The following is a 17,937-nucleotide window of genomic DNA, read 5'->3' as shown; positions in this document are numbered from 1 at the left end:
TATAGTTTTCTGCATACAGTTCTTTTGTCTCCTTAGGTAGGTTTATTCTCCTTAGGTAGGTTTATTCCTAGGTATTTCATACTTTTTGTTGCAATGGTAAATGGGAGTGTTTCCTTAATTTCTCTTTCAGATTTTTCATCACTGGTGTATAGAAATGCAAGAGATTTCTGTGCATTACTTTTGTATCCTGCTACTTTACCAAATTCATTGATTAGCTCTAGTAGTTTCTGGGAAGCATCTTTTGGATTCTCTATGTATAGTATCATGTCATCTGCAAACAGTGACAGCTTTACTTCTTCCTTTCCGATTTGGATTCCTTTTATTTCTTTTTCTTCTCTGATTGCTGTGGCTAAAACTTCCAATACTATGTTGAATAACAGCGGTGAGAGTGGGCAACCTTGTCTTCTTCCTGATCATAGTGGAAACGGTTTCATTTTTTCACCATTGAGAATGATGTTGGTTGTGGGTGTGTCATATATGGCCTTTATTATGTTGAGGTAAGTTCCCTCTATGCCTACTTTCTGGACGGCTTCTATCATAAATGGGTGTCGAATTTTGTTGAAAGCTTTTTCTGCATCTATTGAGATGATCATATGCCTTTTAACCTTCAATCTGTTAATACAGTATATCACATTAATTGATTTGTGGATATTGAAGAATACTTGCATGCCTGGGATAAATCCCACTTGATCATAATGTATGATACTTTTAATGTGCTGTTGGACTCTGTTTGCTAGTATTTTATTGAGCATTTTTGCATCTATGTTCATCAGTGATATTGGCCTGTAGTTTTCTTTCTTTGTGACATCTTTGTCTGGTTTTGGTATCAGGGTGATGGTGGCCTCGTAGAATGAGTTTGGGAGTGTTCCTCCCTCTGCTATATTTTGGAAGAGTTTGAGAAGAATAGGTGTTAGCTCTTCTCTAAATGTTTGATAGAATTTGCCTGTGAAGCCATCTGCTCCTGGGCTTTTGTTTGTTGGAAGATTTTTAATCACAGCCTCAATTTCAGTACTTGTGATTGGTCTGTTTATATTTTCTATTTCTTCCTGGTTCAGTCTAGGAAGGTTGTGCTTTCCTAAGAATGTGTCCATTTCTTCCAGGTTGTCCATTTTATTGGAATAGAGCTGCTTATAGCAATCTCTCATGATTCTTCATATTTCTGCAGTGTCAGTTGTTACTTCTCCTTTTTCATTTCTAATTCTATTGATTTGAGTCTTCTCCCTCCCTTTTTTTCTTGATGAGTCTGGCTAATGGTTTATAAAATTTGTTTATCTTCTCAAAGAACCAGCTTTTAGTTTTATTGATCTTTGCTATTGTTTCATTCATTTTTTTCATTTATTTCTGATCTGATCTTTATGATTTCTTTCCTTCTGCTAACTTTGGGGGTTTTTTTTGTTCTTCTTTCTCTGATTGCTTTAGGTGTAAGGTTAGGTTGCTTATTTGAGACATTTCTTGTTTCTTGAGGTACCATTGTTTTGCTATAAACTTCCTTCTTAGAACTGCTTTTGCTGCATCCCATAGGTTTTGGGTTGTTGTGTTTTCATTGCCATTTGTTTCTAGGTGGTTTTTGATTTCTTCAGTGATCTCTTGGTTATTAAGTAGTGTATTGTTTAGCCTCCATGTATTTGTATGTTTTATAGATTTCTTCCTGTAATTTATATCTAGTCTCACAGACTTCCGTTGTGGTTGGAAAAGATACTTGATACGATTTCAATTTTCTTAAATTTACAAAGGCTTGACTTGTGACCCAAGATACGATCTATCCTGGAGAATGTTCCATGAGCACTTGAGAAGAAAGAGTATTATGTTGTTTTTGGATGGAATGTCCTATAAATATCAATTAAGTCTATCTTGTTTAATGTATCATTTAAAGCTTGGGTTTCCTTATTTATTTTAATATTGGATGATCTGTCCATTGGTGAAAGTGGGGTGTTAAAGTCCCTTACTATGATTGAGTTACTGTCAATTTCCCCCTTTATGGCTGTTAGCATTTGCCTTATGTACTGAGGTGCTCCTATGTTGGGTGCATAAATATTTATCATTGTTATATCTTCTTCTTGGATCGATCCCTTGATCATTATGTAGTGTCCTTCTTTTTCCCTTATAATAGTCTTTATTTTAAAGTCTATTTTGTCTGATATGAGAATTGCTACTCCAGCTTTCTTTTGATTTCCATTTCCATGGAATATCTTTTTCCATCTCCTCACTTTCAGTCTGTATGTGTCCCTAGGCCTGAAGTGGGTCTCTTGTAGACAGCATATATACGTGACCCTCCTATCTTAATTAGCTATCCTCCAAGAGGATTACCAGACATCTGTCATGTGTTCAAAAATATCAGTGTGAGGCTGATGCCTGATTTCCCTCTTGAACTTTGCAGTAAGGACAAGTGTACCTGACAAGTCTATCTGCCAACAATGTCTAAGTCCTGTGATTAGAAGATGGCAGTCATGTAACTTCAGTGGCTGGTATGGGAGTCACTCAACAAATGCTATGTGAACAAAGGAAAGGAAGAAAGAAAAACCCTGCAGACATGGAGAAAGGCAACAGAAATTGTCATGTGAAAAAAATGCAGAACACCTGGAAGTGGGACCGTCCAGCCTAAAAGAGAATTTGACAGAAAGCAAATAGGTCAGAAGCAGCCTGTATATCGAACTTACATTTCTTCAAAAATTTTCTCTATTTTCAATGTTTCTGAACAGCAGTTATCTTGATATGAAAAAACTCAAGGTGTTGCCTAACACTAAGAGAGAGAAATTCATTTCAAGAGAGTGGAAACTATACACATGAAACCATAAGCCCTCTTTAATTTGTACCTTTTTTAAAATATTTATTTATTTATTTTGGCTGCACCGGGTCTTAGTTGAGGCACGTGAGATCTTTGTAGCGGCATGCCTTCGGGATCTAGACCAGGGATCAAACCCAGGCCCCCTGCGTTGGGAGCGCAGAGTTTTACCCACTGGACCAGGGAAGTCCCTGTATCTTTATTATTTAGGTCTCGCCATTATCAAAATATTTATTCAAAGAGAAAATAATTTTCTTGGTAGGTTTCCCTTTATATTCCTGTTATCTTATCTAAAAATCAGCGAAGTGGGGACCCACATTGCAGGATTTTATGAGGAATAACTAATGAGAATGTAGCCTGGCTACACAGACCTGATGGGGACTGTGAAGCAGGGTCTGACCATTGGAACCACCAGTTTCAGCCCTTTGGTTTCAGAGAACCCACATTTCCCTGCTTGCATCACATGACCCATGTAAGTCCAGGAGTACTGATTGATCACTGAGATGCATGGGCCAGGAGAGCACCATGGTGAAGCACACTAAGCAGCCTTATAGCTTCATGTGAATGAAGGCCTTTCTAGATCACAGACCACGGGCCATTCCCCTGTCACCACAAACTAGCCCAACCTAGAGGAGACAGCAGTACTGTAGGTACACATGCTGCATTTTGTTTATACTAGTTTGGCTTAAGTACACTATGCAACATTTATGTATATTTATTTTCTTTATCATTTCAAGTTAGACATGCTAGAGCAAATTTCATCTGTAGGAGATGCTGAACTTGGCATTTGACACATTTATATAAAGCAAATAGAAATTAGGATATCCTTTCTGTAAATTACAAACCTCTAAGGTCCATATCGTTCAGTCCCATCATAGACTTGCATTCAGATAAAACCACTCCCATCATCATTCACTTAATATATATTTGTTGGGTGCCTACTATGTCCTAAGCCCTATTCTACGTGATAGGAGTACAGCAGAAAATAAATAAAATTTCTTTCCCTTATAAAGTTTACATTGTAGTGGGAGGGGACTAGATAAATAAATATTATATATTGCATATCAGAGGGCAGTAAGTGCTATGGTAAAGCTGGAAAGGGAATAGGAAGTGCTGGGTTACAGGTGAGGTTCAATTTAAAAAGGTCAGGAAAATCCTCACTGATAACATGACAATCGAAAACAATTGAAAATATAATTTATATCTTAGCCTCTGAAAGACTATCAAAGAAGGATCCAATGAAAAAGCACAACTGATTTTACTGATGTTCTGTTTCTTCATTTCTCTCTCTCTCTCTCTCTCTCTCACACACACACACACACACACACACACAGACTTAAAAATCCTTCTGAAATTCCATAATCTTTCTCTACCAACCCAGCCCAAGAGTGAGCTCTGGCCTCCCTCCCTCTTTTCCTTGTCCCAATGGACAATTCAGTTATTTTTTTTAAACTATCAATTCAACTTAATTAAATTCAATAATTATTTACTGTGCATCTACCATGTGCCGGGAATGATGCTCAGTTCTGGGAATACAAGAATGAACAACTGCTCTGAAGTGCAGGGGAGACGAACATAAAGTGCAGAATTATAAGGGTGGTACTGGAGTGTACAAAAGGGGTACCTAGCCCACATTCGGGGTGGGGGGTGTCAGATAAGGCTTCCTGGAATAGGTAACATCCAAGCTGATGTGTTGAGTTAAGTAGGTTAGTCCAGTAACAAAGGGGAGATGAAAGTCCCAGATAGAAGGCAAAGGCGAGAAGGGGTAATCCCTCTCAGAGTGATAAACCTCCACACCAACATTTGTTTATCACAGCTGTGCTGGGCCAGTACTCCAAAACCTCCCCCAACAACTCATTTTAACAGGAGTCCACTAATACTGGTTTCCTTTGGAGCCTTGTTTAGTATCTGTGGGTAAAGGGTTAACAAAACCATTTTTCTTTCCACATGTGAATATGACCTTCAGTTAACTTTCTTTCTCTGTCCCCTGGCTGACCTGATTTCAATGGGGTCTACTTTGTTGCCAGGACACATTACTGATGATAAAAATGACTCCTGGTTAGTAAGTTGCATGTGGACTGGGCAGACCTAGGAACGAACATGTGATGGGAGTTGTTATAAGAGGTACTGGCTCCTGTGGGACATGAGGCTTCTAAATTAATGCTGTTTCCATACCCACCAGATGGGGCCTTAATTCCTTCCATGTGAGGGTCCGAGAGAGTGGTTCCTGGGCAGCTTTGTGGACAGTGGTAAATACCACTGCAAGAACTCCCCGTCCCCCGCAGAGGAGGGCCTGGTACTGCCCTGCTGGCACTCTGTATAGATGGGGACGGTGACGGGGGGGACAAAGGTGGCCTGTAGTCATCACTTGAGTCTAAATATGTAACTAGCCTAAGAAGATGTTGCCCTGGTAAGCCCTGCAGTAGCCATGCACAAACATCTAACTCTCATCTAACTCTCAAAACGCTATTTTTTATAATGGCCAGTGTTTAGGAAGGATGAGAAAATAACCGTATAATTTTTTCCTAATTGTCCCTTCATCACAGCACCTATGCTAAAAATCCCACTAGTCATTACTAATTAAGAATCATTTTTTACCTGGTAGTAAGGCCCTTCCTCTCTCTGAAATCGACCTTCCCTCTATCAGCGCCCCCATCCACACACCAGATATCATTCAGTCATGCTACTTTTCACACCATGTTTCTCTCTGGTCCATTTTAAATTCAACCAAAGTGGGCTTTCTTCTAACCCGTTTTCCTACGATCATCTTCTCACACCTTATTTCTTACTTTCCCTCTGCTCTCTCATCAAAATCTAGGCTCTCTACCGTGTTCCTACCTATTTGGATCTCCCATCACTCATTTTCATTCTACTTTATCTCCACACTTCCCGCTGTCCCGGGAGAATGCTTTTCTGCATGACCAAGAATATGCTATGCTTTGGGAATCCTTCCTTGAGCAAAATTCACTTCTTTACTGAAGGTTTCCTCATTGTGCAAAATTTTCTGGCCACGTCTACCTGACCCTCCCCCCGCCCCCAAAAAAGTGCAAATGTTAGGAAAATAAACCTATAAATACACAATTTAGCAACACAAAGCTGTCAAATGGCCATTTCTGCCATAGGTTGGTTTTTAGCATAAAAAAATCCTTCTGCCAGTATCTTTTATTATCTCAAAATAGTTTTTCACAAGCACGCACTAAACTACAGAAAAAGAAAAACCAGTTCCAAGGGTTCTCAATAGTAAGGCAACAGTGGTGCTGGGACACAATTTAGTCCTTCCTACTGTGGTTAGGGAAAGAGAGCTCATGTGGGATTTAATGGCTCCCCTAAAGACACAAGACTGTGATTTCAAGATCTCGAAATATCTAGAATGAGAGCTATACACATACTGGAGAATTCACTGAGAAATCTGGGCTGGAAAGAGAATTTTGATTCCCTAAGAAGAATGGGACTGGGCAGTTGGGAACCAGTAGTTTTCTTGCTAAGAAAAAAATTGTTCTGCTTTTTAAATAAGACCAAAAAATCCATAGGTGAAACTCTTTAGGTATGATGAAGAATCAATTAAAATTAAAAATGTATATCAGATATTCTATAGAGTATTCTATTTTTATAAATATATTTTATACTTACTGATTTTTCTACATCATTTTACTCTTAAGGTTTAGGGGTTTTAGTTAATAAAAATAAGTTTGTAAATTCTACATAAAATAGAAGACTAGACTTTCTCCAATTCCTCCTCCCCCCATGCTATAGATTCAGATTTGATAGTTCTTTTGTGGGGTCAGGAAATCGTATTTTCTAAATAAGCACTCTGATTCCAGAGCAGGCAGACTTGAAACCACTCTTTGAGAAACACTTCTTAAATGGTGGAATGTCCCCTGATATGCCTTCATATAACAGCAGCAAAATGTTTTGAATTTAAAGGTGCTAGTTATTATAACTTTTCCACAGGAAGTCTAATATGTTTGCCCACCCTTCCAAAATTCCAAAGATAGAGTCCTTGATCCCATAGAAGGGATAAGCACAAACAATAAGAATATCTGTCAAGGGTTAAATTGTAAATGGAGCTTATTATCTCTTACTGGTAATTTTCCTTTTTCACATATATAATAAACTGATTTCTGTTGCTGTAAAATATACACACACACACACACACACACACACACACACACACACACACACACACACACATATCAATAAAAGGCTAGAATTCCTTTTTATGTAGTATCCCAGCTCCACATGCCTTGAAAGTTGGGTCTTGGATGACTCCTCACTACCCACTTGCTGGAACTATAGATAATTCTAACCACAGCTACTGAAAGGAAAAATTTAACTACCGACGCATTGAGGTTGCCCTGAGTCTCACAGCTTTGGAGCAGTATCTATTGTTGGGTTTTTGTTTACTCTATTTGATAACATTTAGACAAAATTGAAAAAGTTGAAAAGTAGAAGAGAGAGGAAGACTAACAAAGAGCATATAAGACTGTTCAAACAAAGGAAAGATTCTCTAGTTCCAAGTTCTTCTACCTGTGTATTAACTGGAGGTATTCACTAGCACTTGCACTTTTGTCTTCTTGACTTGAATTAAAACATATCATGCTAAGAATCTGTTTACTTGCCCAGAGACAAGGTTTCATTAATCGCCAAAGAGCAATAAAATATTGCTGCTTAATGAGGTCGGTCCAAATATACTATCATCACTGAACTTAGCAACCGTCTAGACTATGTAACCACTTATCATCAGAAACCCATCAAAGAAACTCCTGAAAAGACTGAATCCTTCATATGGCTTCAATCCCACCTCAGCACTCAACACCCTCACTCTCTCCTCTCCAATCATTAGTTTTATTTCAGTTCCTCAAATGCTCCAAGATTTTTCCCACGTCCAGGTCTTCGAATATGGTGTTGTTTTTCCTGGAATATTCGCCTACTCCTCACTTGACTCACTTTATCAGATCTCACATCAGTATCACTTCCTTCAAGGGAAGCCCTCCGAGGTCCATCTCTCAGGCTAGTTAAGGAGTCACCCACAGCCCTGTGCAGCCCCCAGCAGGGCACTGCTACATTAGGGATTCATCATTTAATGTGTATAGTCCCTGCTAGACCTCATGCTTCATGGAAGGAGGGGCCATCTCTATTGTATCTGTACCATATCCCTGAAACATAGTAAAATTCCTGGCACACACTGATGCTCAATGAGCATTTTTTGAATAGATAAATCAATGAAACAGATGTACAGCTAAGGCATAATCCGATTTAATACCAAACTAACATATGACAATCCTCCATGGGCTGATAGAGTCAAGAGTGAGCTAGTGACAACAAGCACAAAAGCAACCAAATCTGCACAGGTCCAAACACAAGGAAGCTCCTAATTCTTTGACATCAAAAACCAACTTGGAAAGTTATGTCATTAAAGAAACCAAAAGATGATGGCTTTTTAAAAAGGGCAAGAAATGATCAGCCATAACTCAATTTAAGGAAAGCTCAAGAAGCTGTGTGTGAAACACTTGGGTTTGTTCTTGGTTCATTTCCAAAATGCCATGTAGGAGACTTGGCATGTTAAACGGAGATGATAGATTGAAAAGAGAAAACGAGCATAAGCCCAGAATCAAAACTAAAAGCGAGTCAAATCCTTAGAAGAGCAGTATTCAGATAGACTAGAAGTATGGGTGTTCAAAAGTGACCCTGAAATGGGAATATGATAAAGTCTAACTCAATTGAGCAGTCAACCACATGCCTTCAATATGATAAGCATTTTGCAAGCCAGTTAAGTCCTCCAAACCACCTTACAAGATAGGCACCATTATATTCTTATTTTTCAAATGAGGTAACTGAGTTTTTAAATGGTTGAGTAATTTTCCCAAGGTCATATAATTAATGTGAAACCTTATTCAAACTCAAATTTGTGGAACCCAAATTCTTAAACTCACTATGCTACGAACTAGCCAAATAGAAAACTCTGCACTTCATTTCAGCTAAATTTACATCATCTCTCCCTTCAGTGACATTTCTGATGCCCTACACCGCTCTCCAGAGTATGTCAGTGAAAATATAGAAGACTTATGTTTAAGTCCTTCTCTCCAGAAAAACAATGGAGAGTCCCATTAAGAAACGCAGAGAAAGGCTCCACCAAAGAGGGGAACCAGGCTGGGCTAGAAGTGTTTCAGCTTCCTGTCAACGACAATATGATAGTGAAGTCCCATTTTACATACATTTTTAACTCTGCAAATGTGTCGTGCGTGTGTTTGCTTCTGCATGTGTATGTGTGCAAATATGTGAGCCTGTATGCTCAGGAGACTGTCTAGATGCATTTACACCAAACTGTAACAGCAGTGATTCATGGGAAGGGGAGTGGAATTAGAAACAGGGATGAAGGGGAAAGATTCCTTGCTAGACTGCATACTTCTATAATGTTTTAGCGTTTTACAACAAGCCATTAGGTCAAAGAAAGTCGTCTAGCCCATTTTCTGCTTGAAAAGAGAATTGTCTCACTGCAACTCTGAAAGGAAGCTTTCTTCTCACCCATCTCAGAGGCTGACACAGAGCCTCCTGATAATTTCCTAAGAGACACTGCCTTGTTTATTTCTGCTGGAGCTTACTGAATTTTCAACCTATTTTTTTTTCCTTTCTTCAATGTACTAACACTTCTTTGATAATAGCCAGTAAGGTTATATTCAATCTGAATGCAATAAAACAATATTTCTTAATAGCTCCCAAAACCACTTTAGGGGACTATCTTCGCTTTGACCACAAAAACTTAACTCACACTAGGCCCAGGGGTCTTCTGGCTTCAAATGGGTGGTCTACACCAATGACAGCAATGGGTCTGTCTAGTCCATGAAGTTTCAGGTCAATTCACCTATGGGTGAAACCTTGAAATAATCTTGAATTCATCTGTCCCTCTTATTCCCCAAATCACCAGGTTCTGTTTTCCCCCATATTATTGTTTTACAAATACACAAAGAACATATGAATATGTTCATTATAGAAGAGTAGAATCACAAAGAAGTGTATTAAGTAAAACATGAAAGACTCATTCTTGACTTTTTCTCTGACTGCAAAATTAATCACTGAAATCCATTTGTGTGTATCCTTCCAAATATTTTCCAATGTGTTTATAACCTAAGAACACAATATTGTTCTGTGATTTTTTTTTCATTCCTTCATTCCCAATATATTTCAGAACCTTTTTATGTCGGCATATTTGGGTCTGCCTAATTCCTTTTAATGGCTCCATGGTATTCCATAGTGTGACATATCCTAATTAATCTAGGATACTATTCAATTAATACTACATTAAAAATTAAGAAAATAAGCTAAAGTAATAAACACTACTGTATTGATGGAAGTTTAGGGCACTTCTACTTTTAAGCTATTACAAACAATGCTGCAGTGAACATCCTAGCATATTGTTTTTACGTCCAGTATTTCCATAGAACAGTTCTTAGAAATAAAATTCCTGCTTATTGTCAGTTTTGATGAATACTGCCGAATTACCACTGAAAAATACTCCATTATTGTTTAATTTTCTAGCTCTATGGTATTCTTTTATATCTGGTAAGCCAAGATAGTTCCGCATCCCTCACGAATTACTCTCATGTTTCAAAATTGCCTTAGCATAGTTCTCATTTAGGCCAACTTTAAAATCAGGTTTTCAAGTTCTATTAATTTTTTCGTGAAACAAGAAAAGAATGGAGATATGAAGAGTATGGTTCCTCAGGTTGCTGCCAACTCCATGTCCCACCCTGTGGAAGAAGCAGCCAGGGCACTGGAAAGGCAGGCCTCTGAGGCCCCCAAAGCCAACATCCACAAGTTGAACCTCGTCCTCCTTGTCCCCTCATCCTCCTTGCCCCTTGTCGGGCTCAGGGAAACCTGGCAAACGCCTCTGGGTCCCACCTGGCCTGTCAACTTCCTACTTTAGGCAGCAGTGGCCTCCACCAGGATGGAGCATCTCAGAGAGTGGGGGGCACCAGAGACTGCACAGGGAGGAGAAGAGGCTCTGGGGCCAGACAGACCAGACGGGGCTGGGACCTGGCCTGCCTGCCCTGTCTGTGTGAGCCCAGATGAGTGCCATGACCACTCCAGCCCTAGACTCCTCATTGATAATAAGGAGATTATTACCCTCACTGTAAGGACACTAAAGTCAGGACCACCGATCACATTTGTGAAGTGTCTAGCACAGTGTCTGAAGTAGACAAGGTTAAAAAAAGAGAGGAGGGGGGTGTTTTCACTCATTTTTTATCAACCCCCTTGTGATTTCGCCTCTCTCCACTCCTCGCCGCTACTCCACCATGAGAGCAAAGCTGGGCCCGCTCTCAGGCACCACTTGGTGTGACTGTGCTGGAGCATCTGCCCCTGTAATTACTGGGGGCCAGGGAAACTGAGTGCTCATCTACTTCTCCCAGCCACAGGCCCAGGGCCTGAACTCCGACTGTCTGAAATTGTTCTCCTATCAGACTGTTTTCTTCATCTTCCTCCACCATGAATTCATTCAACAAATATTTAGAGAGCACCTGCTCCGTTCTGGGTGCCAGGCTAAGCCTGGGGGATGCAGTGGAGGTCCAACAGACAGTCCCTGTGCTCAAGCAGCATGTGTCCCCTGCTCTGTTCTTTTGCACAAGCACTTTTTTTATTTTTATTTTTATTTTTGGCTGCACTGGGTCTTCGTCGCTGCATGCGGGCTCTCTCCAGTTGTGATGAGTGGGGGCCACTCTTCACTGTGGTGCACAGGCCTCTCATTGCTGTGGCTTCTCTTGTTGCAGAGCATGGGCTCTAGGTGCATGGGCTTCAGTAGTTGTGGCACGTGGGCTCAGTAGTTGTGGCGCACGGGCTTAGTTGCTCCATGGCATGTGGGATCTTCCCGGACCAGGGATCGAGCTCGTGTCCCCTGCATTGACAGGCGGATTCTTAACCACTGCGCCACCAGGGAAGCCCTGCGCAAGCACTTTTATGTGGCCGTGATCCAGGATCTATTTTCAACATGTTCCCCTCTGCTTTCTACCACCAACCATGGCTGGCTTTCTCCGCCTCCCCTGCACACCAACCCCCATTGAATAAAACTATAAAACAGCTCTGCTAGCAAGCATCTAGGACATAACCTTAAGAATCTTGTGCTTTAAATCACATCAGCATCAAGGACATAGTACAGTACTGAGAAACCCTGCTGTTTGAAATCAAATCAGGAACTTCAAGGCCAAAATAAACCAGCTTTAACCTGAGACAGATGGAATGCTGAGTGTGTTACAGCAGCTCTGCTCTGGTCTAGGAGTCAGGCAGTATTCTTGTCACCACTTCTGTTAATTAGAATCGCCTGTGCTTTCCTAGCAACATATATAAGCTCTGCTCAAGCACCACTTGTAGAGACTGTGTTCCTAAAGACAGGGCTCCCTTGCCTGGCAAGCATAATAAATTCAGGTTTGTTTCTCAGAACCAGGGGCTGTTACCAACAATGTTTTATCTCAGAGTTTTCATAGCTTGTTATTCCTCAAGCACTGGGGCTAGTCCTTCAGGGTTCGTTGGCCAACAACAAATAACCAAATGCCCCACTAAGAGATTTTTCAGGTGAGGGATAGTGAACCCAGAAAAAGAAATGCAAAGAGGTTGGTAAAGAGTCTCAACGTTCTAGATGTAAACATGATACAATTCGTTTCCAGTAACTGCTACCAACAACACTCTGTCAAGCCATCTCCTGCTGGGCGGTAGGCTCCTGAAATGATACCCCAGACTGATTCATAACTTGTCAGTCAAATACAGCATGAAAATGGATTTATTTCTGTTAAGACTCCATCCAGTTCACTTTAAAATTTCAGTCTTGTCTTTAAGACAAAGACTGAAACTGCATCCATGTATACTCAATTATTCATATCACTGTCTGCTTATGACATTCAAAACATAAAGCAAACGATGAGTCCAGCCCCACATAATTTAAGACTGAATTTATTTAGTAGGGCTGAGAGTACTAGAAATAACATGGCATTTGTAACTGGGGAATCGGCAAGCAGGCCACTCAGATTGTTCACTTAGAAGTAAAGAAACAACAATTGGAAGTACTATTAGTACCAATGAAAATAAAACTAACAAATTCAGAAGGGTGCACCCATGAGAAACATTTTTAAAAGAAAAGAAAAAGAACAGCTAAGAAAATGTGACCTGCACTTAACAAGCAATCCAAAAAGCCCTGCTCAAGAGACATTTAATAATAGAATCTTTTTTATTCCTAGGGCATTATTCAATTCTGAGCTAAAAGTACACTTTGAATGATTCATTGACAACTACGAAGAAAATGAATCTGGATTTGCAGAGAGATGAGTAAGACAGATAGGATATGAACAGATACAGAAACACATACACACATACACACACACACACACACACACAGACCAGGAAGTTGGGAAAGTGGTCTGGGGGAGGCTGAAAGACAGGCAAGACAGCCAGCCCCAGATCTATGTCTTTTGAAGGACTATGGAGAGCGGAGAGCTGTGAAGTGAGAGTCTGCTGCCAGAGAGGTTACATTTGGCCCTGGGTCTTGGTTCCCTTAGCAGCAGGCTGCATCACTGCAGAGCTGGCTAAAAACGTCAGGCCGTTGAATGCTTTCTTGCTTTAAGGATTCTGTTGCCATAGGAACAGTCACCCTCTATTTTATGAAAGGTGGTTAGTAATTAGATTTAGGAGAAAGCAGATTCTATTTCAACCTTGAATTCAGCCCACTCCTTTCTCTGATACTGCTGTCCTGCATGTTATTATTGAAAATTCAGATATCTTGGGAACTAATATCCAGGAAAAGATTCTAGGTCTAGGTTCCCAGAATCTCTCCAGACCCCTTAGTATGGATCTATGAGGTATGACTACAAAATCATGATGTTCGAGTATGAGTGTGTGTTTCAGCAAACAAACTAGACCTTAAATAAAGAAATTCATGCCATGTCCTGCTATCATTGTTTGCAACTCTTCTAGAACTCCTCTTTTGATTGTACTTTCAGGGCTAGTTTAAAAGCCCCACTGGGAAATCTGTATCCAAACATTTTAGATATATCTTGTGCAGTAAATACATAATATTATGTCAGTGCCAAAAGTCACTGTGAGTCCAGAACAAGAAAGAATGAACTATTCTTGTTTACACTAATAGCAGAAGGAACAAACCATCCTTAAAAATTATGTCCCTAAATCGTGCCCTAAGCCACAGCAGACTGTGACCCCAAATTATTGCCTGGCCTCTGTGCCCCTAGGCTGTGGGTGCTGAAGTGGGTTGCACAGTAGGGTAAAAAAAAGAAAAAGTTGTATCTACATACACCCACTAAGATGGCTATTAGCAAAAGGAGAAAGAGGAGTTACAGGGGGAGGAGGGGGAGGGAGAGGAGAGGAAGAAAAGTATTATCAGGAACATGGGGAAATTAGAACCCTCATGCATTGCTAGTGGGAATGTAAGATGGTGCAGCTGCTATAGAAAACAGCATGGTGGTTCCCCCCAAAATTAAACATAGGATTACTGTATGATCCAGCAATTCCACTTCTAGGTAGAGACTCAAAAAATTGAAGGCAGGGGCTTGAACAGATAATTTGTACACCGAAGTGCAGAGCAGTGTTACTCACAATAACTAAAACATGGAAATAACCCAAATCTCCACTGACAGATGACTATATAAATAAAATGTGACACATACACACAATGGAATACTACTCAGCCTTAAAAAGATGCATGCTACAACATGGATGAACCTTGAAGACGTTACACTAAGTAAAATAAGCCAGATACAAAAGGACAACTCTTGTATAATTCCACTTATATGAGGTACTTGGAATAGTCAAAGTGATAGAGATGAAAGTAGAATGGCGGTTGCCAGTGACAGGAGGGTGGGGAGAGAAAACAAAGAGTTACAGTTTAATGAGCACACAGCTTCAGACTGGGGAGAGAGAAAACTTCTGGAGATGGATAGTGGCGATGGTTTAACAACCATGTGAGTGCATTTCATACCACTGAATTGTACACTTAAAAATGGGTAAAATGGTAAATTTTAAGTTATGTATATTTTACAACAATAAAACAATTACATCTATAAAAGCAAAGTCAAGGGTGTCCAATGTGTCTGCAAACCTGCCTGTTCTCAGCTTGGTACACATAGAAATTCTCCAGAACCAACCCAAACATTTGAAGTTAGTTTTCCTATCACTCTTGACCAGATCCTGGTTTGAATTAAGAAAAGAGAAAAGCAGCTTATCACTGATGAGACACACTTCCAAGTAGAGTTGCCAGATTTGTCAAATAAAAACACAGGATATTCAGTTAAATTTAAATTTCAGATAAACATCAATTTTCTTTTAGTATAAGTATGTCCTAAACGTTGCATGGTACTTAATTATATTAAACATTTTTTGTTGTCTACCTGAAGTTCACATTTTACTGAGCATTTTTATTTTATCTGACAACACTAGTTCTAAATGACATAGCTTCTAGTCAATGAAATCTTCTCTTGCCTTGAAACAGAGTCTCAGTTTAAAAGCCGCCACTGTCCAGATCTGCCGCACTCAGGCGTGAACCAAGCTGTTACCAATCCTTCTAGTACAGAGAGCAGAAAATGAAGTACAGATATGGGCACAGTCATTTTCCCCCATTATGCAACAGTCGATATATCTCAAAAATCCGACACCTCAGCCCTTGTCCTCAGCCTGGGAGTTAAATACTATTCCACTCTGAGCTTAGCTCTCCATGGGGTCTGGAGCTTAGAGGACAATGATGGATTGCATCAGTCCGCCCTAATAGGTCATTAGATTTGAAAATATCATGTTGAAAGATGTTTACTGCATCATTTCTAGCTCTCCTTATCTAAACATGTCTGTGATGATTTCCAGCGACAGGAAGGCCATTTTAAACTTTCACTGCAACCATAAACAAGATGAAAAGACGACCCTCAGAATAGGAGAATATATTTGCAAATGAAGCAACTGACAAAGGATTAATCTCCAAAATTTACAAGCAGCTCATGCAGCTCAATATCAAAAAAACAAACAACCCAATCCAAAAATGGGCAGAAGACCTAAATCGACATTTCTCCAAAGACGATATACAGATTGCCAACACACACATGAAAGGATGCTCAACATCACTAATCATTAGAGAAATGCAAATCAAAACTACAATAAGGTATCACTTCACACCAGTCAGAATGGCCATCATCAAAAAATCTACAAACAATAAATGCTGGAGAGGGTGTGGAGAAAAGGGAATTCTCTTCACTGTTGGTCGGAAAGTAAATTGATACAATGACTATGGAGAACAGTATGGAAGTTCCTTAAAAAACTAAAAATAGAACTACCATATGACCCAGCAATCCCACTCCTGGGCATATACCCAGGGAAAACCATAATTCAAAAAGAGTCATATACCACAATGTTCAATGCAGCACTATTTACAATAGTCAGGACATGGAAGCAACCTAAGTGTCCATCGACAGATGAATGGATAAAGAAGATGTGGCACATATATACAATGGGATATTACTCAGCCATAAAATGAAATGAAATTGAGTTATCTGTAGTGAGGTGGATGGACCTAGAGTCTGTCATACAGAGTGAAGTAAGTCAGAAAGAGAAAAACAAATACCGTATGCTAACACATATATATGGAATCCAAAAAAAAAAAAAAAATGGTTCTGAAGAACCTAGGGACAGGACAGGAATAAAGGCGCAGTTGTAGAGGATGGACTTGAGGACACGGGGAGGGGGAAGGGTAAGCTGGGACGAAGTGAGAGACTGGCATGGACATATATACACTACCAAATGTAAAACAGATAGCTAGTGGGAAGCAGCCACATAGCACAGGGAGATCAGCTCGGTGCTTTGTGACCACCTAGAGGGGTGGAATAGGGAGGGTGGGAGGGAGACGCAAGAGGGAGGAGATATGGGGATATATGTATATGTATAGCTGATTCACTTTGTTATACTGCAGAAACTAGCACACCATTGTAAAGCAATTATACTCCAATAAAGATGTTAATAAAAAAAAAACCTTTCACTGCCAAGTTTTCTGTAAATACATCCTCTGGGTTATTAAACATGTAGTACAATTCTCGAGTAAACTTCTAAAGAAACAGACTTTCTCAGTCAATAGTCCACTCTACACCCATCACCTTCTTCTCTCCACCTGCCTTTCCATCCCTCTGATATGCTTCTTTTTTTTAATATTTTAATTTTATTGGATTATAACTGATTTACAATGTTGTGTTAGTTTCGGGTGTACAGCAAAGTGATTCAATAATACATATATTCATTTTTTTAAGATTCTTTTCTCATACAGGTTATCACAGAATATTGGGTAGAGTTCCCTGTGCTATACAGTGGGTCCCCGATGGTCATCTATCTTATATACAGTAGTGTGCTTGTGTTCATCCCAAGCTCATTTATCCTTTCCCCCTACATTTCCCCTTTGGTAACCATAAGTTTATTTTCAATATCTATAAATCTGATTCTGCTTTGTAGATAAGTTCATTTATATTTTTTAATTAGATTCCACATATGAGCGATACCATATGATATTTGTCTTTCTCTGACAGTTCACTTAGTATGATAATCTCTACATCCATCCATATTGTTGCCAATAGCATTATTTCGTTCTTTCTTATGGCTGAGTAATATTCCATTGTATATATGTACCACATCTTCTTTATCCATTCCTCTGTCGATAGATATTTAGATTGCTTCCATGTCCTGGCTATTGTAAATAACACTGCAATGAACATTGTGGTGCATGTATCTTTTCGAATTATGGTTTTCTCCAGATATATGCCCAGGAGTGGGATCGCTGGATCATATGGTATTTCTATTTTTAGTTTTTTAAGGAACTTCCATACTGTTCTCCATAGTGTTTGTACCAATTTACATTCCTACCAACAGTGTAAGAGAGTTCCCTTTTCTCCACACCCTCTCCAGCATTTATTATTTGTAGACTTTTTGATGATGGCCTTTCTGACTGGTGTGAGGTGATACCTCATTGTAGTTTTGATTTGCATTTCTCTGATAATTAGTGATGTTGAGCATCTTTTCATGTGCTTTTTGGCCATCTGTATGTCTTCTTTGGAGAAGTGTTTAGATCTTCTGCCCATTTTTTGATTGGGTTGTTTGTTTTTTTGACACAGAGCTGCATGAGCTGTTTGTATATT

This window comes from Tursiops truncatus, chromosome 3 (genome assembly GCF_011762595.2).
Source record: "Tursiops truncatus isolate mTurTru1 chromosome 3, mTurTru1.mat.Y, whole genome shotgun sequence".
Classification (NCBI taxonomy): Eukaryota; Metazoa; Chordata; class Mammalia; order Artiodactyla; family Delphinidae; genus Tursiops; species Tursiops truncatus.
The sequence above is the reverse complement of the archived record's forward strand: the minus strand, read 5'-3'. Positions refer to the sequence as shown.